The following is a 15,012-nucleotide window of genomic DNA, read 5'->3' as shown; positions in this document are numbered from 1 at the left end:
GGAGAGGATATGATAGGAAAAAGAAGTGCGTAAAAAGGAACAGTTATGCAGCTTTAGCAAAAAAGAATTTCTGAATTCTGTCTAAAAGTCTATATGCAGGAGCTAGGGAATGCTAGTGAGAGTGGGATGTTTCAAGTCACTTTAGCAGTGCGTTGGAGGATAAGCTGGGTTGAGACTAGTAGTAAAATTAGAAGCACAGAGCTCAGTTTTGTGGATGGAGACAAACTGTGGAGGAGGAACTGGGAAAACCTTGTGATTAAATGAACGCAGAGGATCAGAAGCTCAGCAGATAAAAACAGAGGACCAGCCACATGTGATCCGAAGCTATAATTTTTGCAAGAAAATATTGAAGTCTAATAAATGCAAAGATGATTATAATTATAGGTGTTTTTTTCCTCATAAGTTATATGGTGGAAATGAAATGTTTTATAAACAGTACTTAAGGATACTATCTAGAAAATTCATCAAACATTAAGGTAGCCCCCAAATATGATCAACATTAAAAAGAAAAGGCTGTTAGGATTTTTGACATGCTACAGTTTTTTCCTTACCTGGCTTTAGACACGAACAATGTTTACTCTGTAGAAGCTTTGTGGGCAAACATCAACCCTTCATAACATACACACTGATTGGCAAAAGTAATGAACTACTTGTATTAAGATTTATATAAAAGGTAAATTGTGTTGCCAAATGTTAATACACTGGATTTCAGTCCCATTATGTATTGCTTTTTTTTCTGTAATAAATTCCCCCATAATCCTATTTTCTAGTTTATTATTTATTCCTTCATGTCTTCCAAGTCTTGGGTCTTATTCAAATTGTTGCAATAACAGTTTATTTTTGTTGCATATTCTGCAGCCACCCTTCAAGTGAAACATACAAAATCAACACTAAAATTAAACTCAGCAAAATCAAAACTCTATTTTACTATGATGCAGTACACAGTCAATGATGAATGGAAATCTTTTGTCTTGTTATACACCAATATCCTAAGAATTAAAGCTAGTTACACAGAAAAGTTGCCAATATGGCAAAGAGGACATAAATGAACTAGCTGCAAAGAGAACGTAAAATATTAATCTCAGAATATTTCCATGTTGTTTAACTAAATTTAATTCAGCAATTTAATGTTATTGCTATTTGTAGTAATATTTATACCAGGATACAACCAAAGGTAAATTTTAATGATACTGTATCTTTAATTAAAACCTATCATAGTGATAGTTTCTCTTTGTCTTTTTAAATTCTACATATTTTTGAGTATTTGGATGTTATAGTTTTTTTTATTTTTGGATGTTATAGTTTACTGAGTACTCCTACTCAGTGTGTGAACAGGAAGGTTAAGGTACAACTTTTAGTCATATTCTTTGTTCTTTGTATTCTTTGATTATCTTTATGATGTTATAAGAGCTCATTGTCTTGGTGAAAATTTCCATGTAGGGATGTTAATTGGTTTCTTTGAAAACCACATTGTAAGTTCTACCCTTTATTCTATATCATGTTCCTTTAAAAAATGTGATGAGGTTCTTCACAGTGCAAACGTTTTCCTTCCACTAAGATTGCTTGCCATGGGCAGCAATGTGAAGGTGCTGTGGTGACCAAAATCTTGCTGGCACTGAAAAGGATAATTTCAATACGTAAGGAAATACACTATCTCATGCTCTTTTTTTTTTTAATGAGTTACTGTATCTTTTAGCCAAGAATTTCCTGCTTTTATTAAGTTTGTAAATGCAAAAGTTGTCATCTGATGTGATGAGTACCAATTAAATGCTCGTTCAAGTTGTTTCACAATGAACCTCTAGGGTTATGCAGACCTTGTTGGTCACTAGGCTATCTATGCACCAACCTTAGCCTCTGCCTCTCCTGTTGCTGCTCCCAAACACTGGTGAAGAGTTCAATGCATCTGAAGGGTCAATGCTCTAGTGTAGTGTGGCCACTGACCTGATTTTAACTGGCTTTATTCTGCCGAACAAACAACATAGTACTTCTCACTACCATGTTGTCATCAAAGTTAAAGGTCATTAAAATGGTTGGAATTCTTCAAATGAAGCCAAAATGCCATCTAAGCAACCTAAGAGAAGAAAAGCAAGTGACATTTTGCAACCAAAGAGAAGCAGATATAGACATCTAAATAGTGTGGCTTCTAAATGGTTTGGTTATGAAAGTATTCTTGAACTAGGAATAAGACTTACTTTTTGTTCTCCAGCAGTAGTCTGAAAGAAATCATTATTTTAAGGCTGTCTTTTTGGGGTCCTTCATTTGAGGTCAGTTTGAAACCTAAGTTTCTGAAAGATAAAATGTGAAAATATTTTTTTAAAGAATTGGCATTAATTGTTGCTTAAATGTTTGCTAGAATTCACCTATAGAACTATTCGCTGCTATGGTTCTTTTGGCTGGAAGATTTTCAATTGGAGATTCAGCCTTTCTATTTTACATTCTTCAGTTCATATTTTCTGTTTCTTTGTGATTGGATTTAGATAGGTGATCTTTATACATTTGCATATCATTCTAGGTATTTACACATTAATATCCTATCATTCTCTTATGACCCTTGCTATGTATGTGAGATTGGATCTTTGTCTTCCCTTTCTAATTTTATTTATTTTAATCTCCCTTTCCTCACATGTGTCAATTTTGCTTGCCATTTCTAAACAACCTGTTTCATTTATCTTTTCTACCTTCTTTTATAATTTTAATTGTATTTTTGTTTACTTCCTTTTTTCTTTAAACCAATGCTGAGTTAGTTTTTTTCCTCTAGTTTCTTAAGACATAAAGTTAAGTTGATTATTTCAGACCTGTTCTTCTTCTTTCACATAAGATTCTCTCTGTAAGTTATATTAATGCTGTTTTCATTTCATTTGTCTCCATATTTTAAATTTTGCATCTAGATTCATTTAATATTGTTTATAAATATATTTGGGGGAAACTCAATGGTACAAATTTAATTACACCTTTCATTTTATGTAACATATGAAACAAAGAGTTAAGGAACTAATATGCTGAAATTCAAAGTATAAACAAATTCATTTACCTGAATAAGAATTTATAATTTATAGCTAGCTACTTATCACCTGATGTCAGGTAGTATTTAGTAGTAGGAGGATGAATTTGACATGATAGTCACCATCACTGTTGAGCCATGATCAAGAAAGATGACCTAGCCTAAGATCAAATGAAGGAGCAAATTCCCATGGTTTATCTGTGTCTAATTTCAACCACCTTCCAGTCTCCTTCTCCCAGATGCTTTACAGACACCGCCTGTGAAGCCTGTATCTTTTTGAGCTTTCTGTGTTACATTATCCTGGGGCAAAAAAATGAAATAAATTTCTTTCTGAGGCTTCTTTGTTCATTTAGTGAAGGTTTTGAAAATTAGAATGTATTTATAATTCGGTTTAAAAATACTTCAGTTAATATTCTCACATGCATATAATGTGTCTGGATCAAATTCACTCTCCTTTCATCCCCTACAGTTTCTCCCCAACCCCCACCCTCACAACCCACCATTCTTCTCTTCCAATTTTACCTGCTTTCTTTTTCTTCTTGTTTTAGTAGCCATTTGGTCTACTTCGTATTGTGCACAGGTGTGAGCCCATCTACCAGAGCATGGGTGGCCTCTCAGAATGAGCAACCCTGGAGAAAACTGATTCTTGTTCTTTCAGTAGACAACAGTGTCAATGGCTCCTCAGGTTTAAGGTTGGGGATTTATGGACCCATCCCCTATTCATGCTGGGATTTTGGCTGGCTTGATCTTGTATGTATCTTGTATGTATAATCACAACCACCATGAGCTTATGTGTGCAACTGAACTGTGATATCTGACAAATACGTTTTGCTACAGACTTCTACTTCCTCTGGCTTTTATAATCTTTCTGTCCCCCATTCCTCAATGATCCCCAAGAGAGGGAATGTATCGTATTTAGAGTTTCACCTGCCGCCACTTATAACAGTCTTGTATTCTGATATTAACTGGTTGTGCATCTCTCTATTAATCACCATCTGCCATATGTAAACAAAAGCTTTTCCTGTGAGAGTTGAGAAATGATAACCTAGAAACAAGAGGACTGTTTCTAACTGCCTTTATTTAGCATAGTGATACTAATATGATTCCCCCTAAGGCCTATTCTGTTCTATCCAATTAATTTTTGGCCCATTAACACTACTTTAAGATTTGTTATCAAGTATCTCTTATTATTCTTCTTTAATTCAATGATCAAAATTAAGATGACAATGTGCCTTGGTAACAAGCTCTCAAATTTGCTTTATACTGTATTTCATAAACATTTACTGTTGTTCTGAAGGAAGAAAACCACATTCTGTTTCCCTATTCATGAGAGACACCATTAATCATATTCAAGCTAAGGTTTTCATATACCTAGGCCTTTTGATCCATTTCATGTTTCCTTAGAAACACAGTGCATTCCTCAACTCCTCTTTCTCCTCTATTTTTCTTTTTTTCCACAGAATTTTTGGGTATTTCCAGTATATTCAGATTATAAGTGCCATTCCTTGCTGATTGGAATCATCCATTAATTACACAAAATATTATCCAGTTACTTTGAAAACTACACTGTACTTTGGCAACATGGTAAAGGTTTCCAGAATTAAGCATTTGGTCATGATTAAAAATGTTTTCTTATACATTTGCATGTCTGATTTTACAACTTTTATGTATTATTGCTATCAATAGAGTTTATAGCTTTAACTTTTCTTCTAACACATGTTTTTCTTAGTGCTTTTAAGCTCAACTAGTTTCCACAAAGCTTTTTTTCCTGTTTTGAAGCTATGTTTTACTTAATAATGTATGGGATAATAACCATAATGCACAATAAATTTGAATGTTGGGAGTGCATGATTAAAGATATGTTGGGTTTCCCCTGACCTGTCAAACAGTCCTGAATAGGGGAGTGAGGATTGAGAAAAAAAAGACAGACATAAACGAGAAGACAGAGACACAGGATAGGTGTGGGTAGGCTCTGAGTCAATACTGCAGCAGCCCCAAGTTTATTTCTCGTCGCCTTTTTATACAGAAGCAAGGAGGCAAGAAGAGCTCCCCCTCTCAAAGACACATGGTTCAAAGAACAAACAAGTGTAAACACCTTCTTAATTCTCAAGACATCTGGTAATCATGCCTTTGGCCAAACATCCTGTTTGTTATCCAGTCTAAAGGAGCAAAGACAAGCTTGAACTCTCTGACCTTGAGTCTTGATGGAATCATGCCACAAGCTGGAGTCACTGTGGGCTCCCACAAAGATCTTATCTCATGGCAAGTGAATTATTCCACATTTCCTTCCAAGACTCCCAAGAAACATAAATATGTTAATGCATGCATGTGCATACACAAACAGACACACGTTGATTGTTATGATTTTTGATTTGGTTACAGACTTTTGAGCAGATAATATTGTGCTCAGTTGAAGTACATCTTTTACACAGACATTTTAGCCAGCGAGAATTTGGCAGACTGCATTAATGTGACAACTCTTTGCTGCCTCCATGATAATAGGATTATACATCCATAGCTCTTGCCACATGCCTTTGGCCTGTTCTTCCATTATTGAGAAAATAATTCATCTCAACCCTGGGTTCTTAACTTGGATGCAGCATGCTTTGGCTATATAATATCAAATATAATGTAAAAAAAAAGACTTATAAGCATTTTATATGATTGGACCCCCCACCTTTTTTCTGTGTTGTTTTGAGATGACATGCTGGTCCAAAATTGTAGTCTGGTCCCAGAGGAAGGCAAACAATGATATGTGGAGTAGAACCAACCAGATGAGGTTGCCTCCCAATCAGACATCCCTCTGTCCAGCAAGTGAACCTAGTAGAAACCAACATAGGCAGAGTCTTGTAGCTCAGCTCAGTGTAGAACAGATTTACAAATGCTAGCCTAACACACCACCATGAGCTGATAGCAATCTTATTGTCTACACTGCTGAGATTTGGCTCTCCATGATATCTCATGTTCATGTTTGACTTATAGATTATTTTATGTGGTGTAAGCACATAAGATATGAAAGTTCCATTGGAAGCCTGACCTACTAAAGATGTATCTTTTTAAAAAACTTGGACAGTCAGTGAAAAGCAGTGTAGCCAAACACATCTGTTTCTTGTCCCACAAACTGAAAAGGTGTAGCTAAAAGTTTCTCCTGACTGGCCTGGGCTCTGCAGTCCTGTGGCCTGCTCATAAAATAATCACATAGAGGCTTAATATTATTTATAACTGCTTGGCCTTTAGCTCAGGCTTACTACTGACTAGCTCTTACACTTAAACTCAGCCCATTTCTGTTAATCTATATGTTGCCATGTGCTGTGGGATGTTCTGTATGGCAAATGTGTTGCTAATTAGTCAATAAATAAAACACTGATTGGCCATTGGCTAGGCAGGAAGTGTAGGCGGGACAAGGAGGAGAATAAAGCTGGGAAGTGGAAGGCTGAGTCAGAGAGACACTGCCAGCTGCCATGATGACAAACAGCATGTGAAGATGCCGGTAAGCCATGAGCCATGTGGCAAGGTATAGGTTTATAGAAATGGATTAATTTATGCTGTAAGAACAGTTAGCAAGAAGCCTGCCACGGCCATACAGTTTGTAACCAATATAAGTCTCTGTGTTTACTTGGTCGGGTTTGAGCGGCTGTGGGACTGGCAGGTGAGAGAGATTTGTCCTGACTGTGGGCCAGGCAGGAAAACTCTAGCTACAGCCATGTGTTCCATGGATTTACCTGTATGCCATTACATGCTGCTCCCTGGATAGTGGGCTGGCATCCCCTTACTCAGCCTTCCTCTTCCCAGAATTCTCCTTGTCTGCTTATCCCGCGTATACCTCGTTCTTGTCTGGCTACTGGCCAATCGGTATTTTATTTATCAATCAATCAATCAGAGCAACACATATTCACACCTTACAGAAAGACTTTCCACAGCAAAAAGGATGACATTTAATAATACAAGTCAGAAAGTTGCAGTGAGATCTGTGGTAGACAGGAGCAAAAAACAGACTATGTGCTTTATATTCGGTCACAACTACCAGGAGGTTGAGACAGACAGCTGCATGCCTCATCAAAACCCAGAGATGACAAACTGTCTCCAGCTAGCCTCCTGAAAGACACAGCGATGAGTAGATGGCCTTATAATAGCTGCTTATGGGGGCTCTCATCCTCTTCTCTTGCAGGATTATCTTAGGACATTCTGCCAAAAGTTGAAGAAGCTGGGATTCAGGCCTTCATCTTTCAGACAGTGTGCAAAGCAACCAGTGTATCTTACAGATAATTCCTTCTGTGCTTTTTGCTGCAGCAAACGCTTAAGGTTAATATAATCTGCAGGTATGCAACAAGTCTGCAGCCTATGCAAAACAAGCAGTTGCTTCACTTGTCATCTCAAATGGCTGCATAATATATCAGCATCTTTCTTATGAGAACACCGAGAAAATTTCCCCTTCGGACATAATTATTTTCTCACCAGTCATCAGCAATATTCAGATACTGATGATTAAAGGGTTGGTTGCATCTATTTCAAATGGAGGAGAACAATTTGCTGCAAGTAACAATTTCACACCTGCCAGAGCTAGATATAAAATTTCACTTTCTAATGCCAAGGGACTTAGGAAAATCTACTTACTTCTATCTAGAGGCAACTGTCCAGATACTTTATCATTAAGCCTTGTATCTTTTTGTTGTTGTTGTTGTTTATTTTTTTATTTATTTATTTTTGAGACATGGTTTCTCTGTGTAGTTTTGGTGCCTGTCCTGAATCACGCTCTATAGACCAGGCTGGCATCAAACTCATAGAAATCTACCTGGCTCTGCCTCCCGAGTGCCAGGATTAAAGGCATGTGCCACTACTGTCCGGCAGCAGCAGTAATGAAGGATAAGGTTTTTAGCTCTTAGCTCTGACTTCTTGGGCTTTCATCTCTGCATTGGCTCTGTTTCTTATTTAACAAGACGGTTAGATTAATATCTTATAGTGCATAAAATAACAAATAATTTACAAAATACTGCTTAATTTGTAAACATGTCCCACCAGCAACCGCCAAATACCTGGCAACTGCTTTTCAAATTACCACACAGAAGCTGATATTAATTATAAATGTTTGGCCAATAGCTCAGGCTTATTATTGACTAGCTCTTACATTTAAATTAACCCATTTCTATTAATCTATTTTTTTGCCACGTGGCCTGTGGCTTACTGGTTCTCTAGCATCTTGTTTCTTCAGAGGCTCCTTGCATCTGTCTTGACTCCACCCCTCTTCCTCTGAGTCCTAGTTTGATTTTTCTGTCTAACCTTATCTTGTCTAGCCATAGGCCAAAACAACTTTATTATCAACCAAAGAGAGCAACACACATTCACAGTGTAGAGAGGGACCATCCCACAGCATGAGTTTCTCTTTTTTTATTCTTCTTGGGATATTATATCATGTAGCATAGCCTGGCCTCAAATTTTCTATGTAACTGAGAATGACCTTGAACTTCTGATCCTACTGTGTCTACCACCTGAGTACTGTAGATGAATTTCTAAATTGTCTTATTAAATAAGAAACACAGAGCCAAATACAGAGTTAAAGCCTAAGAGATCAAAGCCAGAGCCAGGACTACCTCTAGCTTGCCACTTCCTGTCACCCTTCCCCTGAGAGAGAGACCTTCTTTCTGTGTGTTTTGTGTTTTATTGCTTTCCTGTTCTGCCTTATCATTGGCTCTAAGGCCAGCCACATGACTTCTTTGCCACTGCCTGTCTATACAGAAATTCCTTGTCTTTATGGTTGGTACTGGGATTAAAGACTCAAGGGTCACCATGCTTGGCTGTGTCCTTGACCACACAAATACTCTGCCTGCCATGTGATCGGATTAAGGGCATAAGCTACCACCACCTGACTTCTATTCCTGCCTCTCTAATGATCTCTGATCTCCAGGCAAACTTTATTTATAAACACACAAATAAAATCACATTTCAGCACAATTAAAATATCACCACAGAGTACTGAGTTTATAGGTGTGCTTCATTCATTATGCTCATTTTTATGTAGTTTTGAGGAAGGGATCTTAGACTTCACTCATGCAAGGTAAGCAGTCTACTAACTAAATTATATCCTCAGCCCCTAAGTTTCACCATACGATAATTTCAAAAGTACTTGTGATTTATAAAAATAATCTGTGGGAAAAAGTAATGAGCTGAGTATCCAAGGTCTCTCACTCTCTGAATAATATCTGGCTGTGGGTCTTTGTACTTCTTCTTATCTGCTCTAGGAGGAAGCTTCTCTGATGATGGCTGACCAAGACATTGATCTATGAGCATAGCAGAATGTCATTTTGAATCATTTTGTTGCTATATTTTTTTCTTTAACAGTAGTGTTTGGTTTTATCTTAGGTCCCTCTGTTATCTTGTTTCAAGTTCTTAGTCACCCAAGCAGTGTTAGGTTTGGGTTCCATCTAGTGGAATGGGCCTAAAGTTAAATCTAATACTGATTGGCACCATTGCCTTGGTGGTATCTTGTAGGCAGGGCACCATTATAGATCCAAGGTTTGTGGCTGGCTGGGAGTTTATGTTTCTCTTTTGGTAGTGTGCAAAGTTAATTTCTGTACCAAAGATGCTAGACACAGGGGTAAAGGCACTATGTAGGTACCAGCTTGAATTCTCCATGTTCAATGAGTTGTGTAGATGTTGTCTTCAGCAATGGGTCCTTGCTGTTAGTTTGTAGAGAGTAACCTATAATCTTGGCAACAGCCTTGGTTGTTTGGAGATTCCAACAGGATCCTTTTGGCCAACAACTCCTGATACTACCAACTGCATTTGTTGACAAGAAATGGCCTGTTAGGACACTGTCTCCCAAATTATTTGGTGATTTCATTTAGATCATCTACATATATTTATATATTTTAGGAAACATCTACTGTATTAGGTTTCCTTACTGCCCCTCAAATGGTCCTTAATTTTTAGCTGTCTCTCTCCATATTTCCTTCCTTGTTTCTTTGTTTCCTTTCCTCATTTGGTCCTCCCATCCCATCCCCCAACCCCATCCTTCCCTAACTGTCTATTCTATTGTCCTGTCCTAATGAGATCTCTCTGAACTAATCTGCATCTTAATGATACTAGCTATGGATGATATTTTTAAGGAAAATAGTTTGATACTAACTTTCCTAATCAGAATAGCAAGGTTGGACAATAATAGACAAGTAAATTCTCTTTATTGTTGAAGAAACAGAGACGTAGATAAATGCATCCATTTAGTTGCATTGAAGAAGAATAGAGACATTTGCCAATTCAAAAGCTGAGATTTTTATTTGACTTGTGAGATGATGAACACCACTACCAGCTGTAAGGGTAGCCAACAAACCCAGACTAGAGTCTTCTGAAGGGTTTCAATCAAGGAGAAAACATGAATGCGAAACTTACTAGCATTCCAAGATTGAAGTCTAATTTTTAAATCAGCTCAATTCATGACTGGTGTGAGGAGATCCACTTTGTCTTGATTTAGTTTGGAGAGCAGAGACTGATACAAACATTTGGGTTTAAATAGATTTTACGGGAACATTGTTCTGAAACTACACAGGAAGAATGCAGTGAAGAAAATATCACAGAAGGAAGGGAAGAAATAAATCAGAGGGTTTTCCTGATCTTGTTGCTACTGGAAGCCGTTGGATCTCAAGGCAACAGAGAACCATTGAGGAAGCATGCAATATTTACTTAGGAATTATTTACCACAACACAATTCTTTTTTTTTTTTTTTTGAGACAGGGTTTCTCTGTGTAGCTTTGCACCTTTCCTGGGACTCACTTGGTAGCCCAGGCTGGCCTTGAACTCACAGAGATCCGCCTGCCTCTGTCTCCCGAGTGCTGGGATTAAAGTCGTGTGCCACCACTGCCCGGCCACAACACAATTCTTAATTGCTTAGGAATTATTTACGACCAACAAAATTCTTAATTACTTAGGAATTATTTACCACTACCAAAAACATCTGAAAGGTGCATTTTTATTGTTTATATCTAGTGATTGCTATTCTCAAATGTATTATTTTCAGGACTTCATAACTTACTACTTAGACACTAGCTCATCCATGTTCATTGCTCTTCTATTCACAATAGCCTGTAAATGTATGCAGATATCCATCAAATGATAAATGAATAATGAAAATGTGGTACATATGCCAAATAAAATGCTATTCAGCTGTAAGGATAAGTGATTGGAAATAATCATTCTCAGCAGAGTAAGCCTGATTCAGACAGATAAATGCCACATATTATCTCTCATATGTGCCTGCTTATATTTGAAACTTTGGATATGCATGTTAGAATTGGAATAGACATAGAAGGCTGGTACTTCTAAGGGGGGCTTTTGGTGAAGTACAAAGGTCACAGATGGAATGAAGAGAGAAAGCAGGATAATGGAACAGGAGGATAATGCAATGTGAGGGTAAAATAGAGAAGGAAGTACAGGGAATGATAATTAACACTAAAGGTCTTTGAAATTGTCATATGGAAATTTATTGCTGTTGTGCTTCCTAAAACGTTTATGTGTGTGTGTGTGTGTGTGTGTGTGTGTGTGTGTGTGTGTGTGTAAATTAAGTTACCCTACAAGAAGGAGATAATGCCTTTCCTAGACACCATAGACTAGCAAATAAAAAGCCCAGTGCCAGGTATTGGTTACCTCTTTTGAGGCTCTTGGTCACTGGGGTCTCACAGGCCCCTCTGACATGACAGACTATTGTTATTATTCTTTATTACTCTCCAGGACTTGACAGTAAGCTCACATCTCTGAAGACAGCATCTACGTAAGTTACAGGAAACAGAGAAACCAAGCAGGTAGGGACCTGGAAAGCCCCATTTCTACTGGGTAGCTTTCAAAGTACTAGAAGGTTCTATTTACATACTACCAGTGAGGAAAGAATTCAATAATTCTACCCAGGTATGAATACTCCAAACTATACAATAACAACTGGCTAGGCATGATAGACTTACTATTGCATCAGTGGCACAAATGCTGGGAGAATAACCGACCACCATAGGATAAGATGGAACTCATGTCCAGTACTGTTAACTGAGCCCCAAATACCATGCATAAGAAGGTCATGGGTGGTTGGATGAATCTAACACAATTGCTTTGTTAAATGGACACCATAATAAACTGTTCTCCTAAGTTCTTTGTAGCCATAGATTAGTGCATCTCTCAATCTTGGTCAGATAGGCTTCTTTTTGAAGTTCATGGTGAATAATAGAGAGTCTCCCAACCCGTCAATGTGAAGAGAATAAGAAACTGTGGAATGCTGAGCTCTAAATGGGACACATGTATCATAATCCTTTCCCCCGCAGGCTCACGGATTATCATGGAAGAGGGAGCAAAAAGATTGTTAAGAGCCGGAAGTAGTGGGCATCCTCAGAGGAATCATACTTGGTGAACATGGCCGGGCCATTGCACACATGAAATGACAGTGTCGATGATTATATGCACAAGACTTGTACAAAAAATCGAGTCAGCTAAAATCCCCACACAGAGAGGAGAGGGGCCCGCCTGGGAGATCCTACTCTTACCTGAGAGGCTATTAGCAAATAAGGGGTGCGGGAGAGGGTAGCATAAGTTTAAGTAAAGGAAATGGGCCCCGGCAAGCTACCCGTGTGTCAGTAGATAGCCCCAACACATGCACAGCAGGCAGTGTCCAGTGGAATCCGAGGTATGGTCAGGGAGAACACATGAGGTTTCGAAGGAAAGTAGTGAAGGTGGATGGGGATGGGATAAGAGGGATCGGTAGAAGGACTTGATGAAAACATATGCATATATAAAGTTCTAAAAAACAACAACAACAACAACAAAAACACCAAGAATATACAGCCACCTTATAGTTTTACTATTTTACATGTACTTATTCATTCTTTTCCCCCTGAGATATGAAACGAATTTGTAAGCAGTCTGTTTTCATGTGAAAATACATTTCTAATTACTTACATTCACTTTATAGCCATGCACATTTTAAATAACCATATCGCACTTGTTTTTGTACATTTGAAACATAAAGAATAATTCATTTTTTATGCCAGACAAATAAAAAAATATTGGTTTTTGATGGGTAATTAAATTTTACATCTTAATTTCAGATTCTTATAACAGTACCAGATTGTAAAACTCTCCAAAAAAATAAAAATAAAAGTTGCTTTCTCACAGTTTTAAGACGCTCTCCGGATTGTTTTGGAACAGGTTTTCCTGACATTGGAAAATATTTTAGGTAGACGTACATGAACATGCTGGTGTTGCATTATTTATCTCGTCTGATGTGCTGGAAGCATGCATACCATTTTATATTTCAGCTGTGTTAGCCCAAGGAAACGTGTCTGAAAGCATGCCAGCTAGTAGTTGGATAAAACCATAGGTAAAATCTTGCTGAAAGAATGTAACATTATCAGGAATCTCAAGCTAGTCCTACAATTTTTTTCAGATACAGTATCAGTATTTAGTCAAATGTAACTTATACAAGACATAATTTGAAAGTAAAGACAGAAAAATATTTTAAAAGATGTATATAACTAGATGCAAAAGTTAGTTAATATGTAGTTTAAGATACATGAATAATTACACTGAGGAAGATAAATATATAAATTTGTAGAAATAAATATATAAGGATTGAATATGAAACTAAAGTGTAGTTTTTAAAATAATTGTAGGCAAAGAGGAAAATGTCTTAATGAAGGAGAACGGTAGGACTGAGCCTACACAGAAAATGGAAAGTATAAAAGGGACAATAAGCTATACACTGGATAAGAATAAAAAATCTTCGAAGCTGGATTGCCAATGAGAAGAGACAGAATAAGAGCAGATCTAACATTAAGAAGGAAACTGCTAAAACACATTCCTGAACTGATGAAAGGTAACAAAACAAGGTATTTGAAGCATAGCGCATAAAAAGAAGCCAAGGTAAGCATAAAATGATAAAAAAAAAATTAAAGGAGTCATAAAAAGAGTGTTTTGAAATGAGGAATGGAAATTCGGATCATTTCTCCAAAGGCAGTATTGGAGGCCAAATGACAGTAGGAGAGTATCTTTAAAGTGCTTAAAGTAAATACCTACCATTCTGAAGATTGTCATCACAGCAACCTCAAAAGATACAGGAAAGATGCTTCAAGTAAACAAAGTGAAAAGTAATTCATGTTTCAGCTATCATCTTTCAGATTACAAACATATAGAGAAAGTATATGAGAAAAAGGAGTCTAAAGGGTCTTAGACTCTGTTATTTATGAAGCCATATGCATAACCTGCTATAATGTAGGCTATGTGTGGAAATGGCGGTCTGTATCCTGGATGACCATGTGCTTGTTTTGAGGAAAGAGAGATAGTGTTGTCCTCACAATTGTTTTTATCTGAGAGTATTTGGCTTCTAAATCCTCCATTAGACCGAGAAGAACTAGTGTCAATTTATTCCTTTGAGTCCTTGTAGAGACTTCCTTGAAAAGCTAACTTAAACTAAAAAGATAAGAACATTTTTAGTTTCTGTTGTTAGTGATTATTTTACAATTTCTCTGGTGGAGGAGGATGCTATTCAAGTAAAGACAACTTTTTAAATTATATTTCAAAAAGCTTTGTTGGATAAAAGTTACTAATGATTGAATGTTTTATGTAAGATATTACAATGGGGTCAATTTGTTCAACCAATTAAAATTAGATTATTTTGCATAAAGTTTGATTTCTCTGTAAGTACAGAAAATGTTGATTAGATTATTGAACTTGTATAATAACAAGACAAAATCATTTTTCTTTCATAATTATAAATGTTATCAACTCATTTCATTGTTTTTATGAACACAAATAGCTCAAATTTTCTAAGAAAGACAAAATAACTCCTCATACAGATTGTATAAAATGCTTAGGTTAATGACTGAAAATACAATTTATATTTTTTAAACTATTTTTTATAGGACAGAAGAGTTCAGCTATTCCCCATTGTTAGTTCTATCTTTGATGGCTTAAAATAGCTTTCCTTTAAGCGCTTTTACATCACAATTTTAAAATTAGATAATGATTGATACAAAGATGGTAAG

This window comes from Peromyscus eremicus, chromosome 18, assembly GCF_949786415.1.
Source record: "Peromyscus eremicus chromosome 18, PerEre_H2_v1, whole genome shotgun sequence".
In the NCBI taxonomy this organism is placed as follows: Eukaryota; Metazoa; Chordata; class Mammalia; order Rodentia; family Cricetidae; genus Peromyscus; species Peromyscus eremicus.
Note: the sequence above shows the minus strand (reverse complement) of the source record.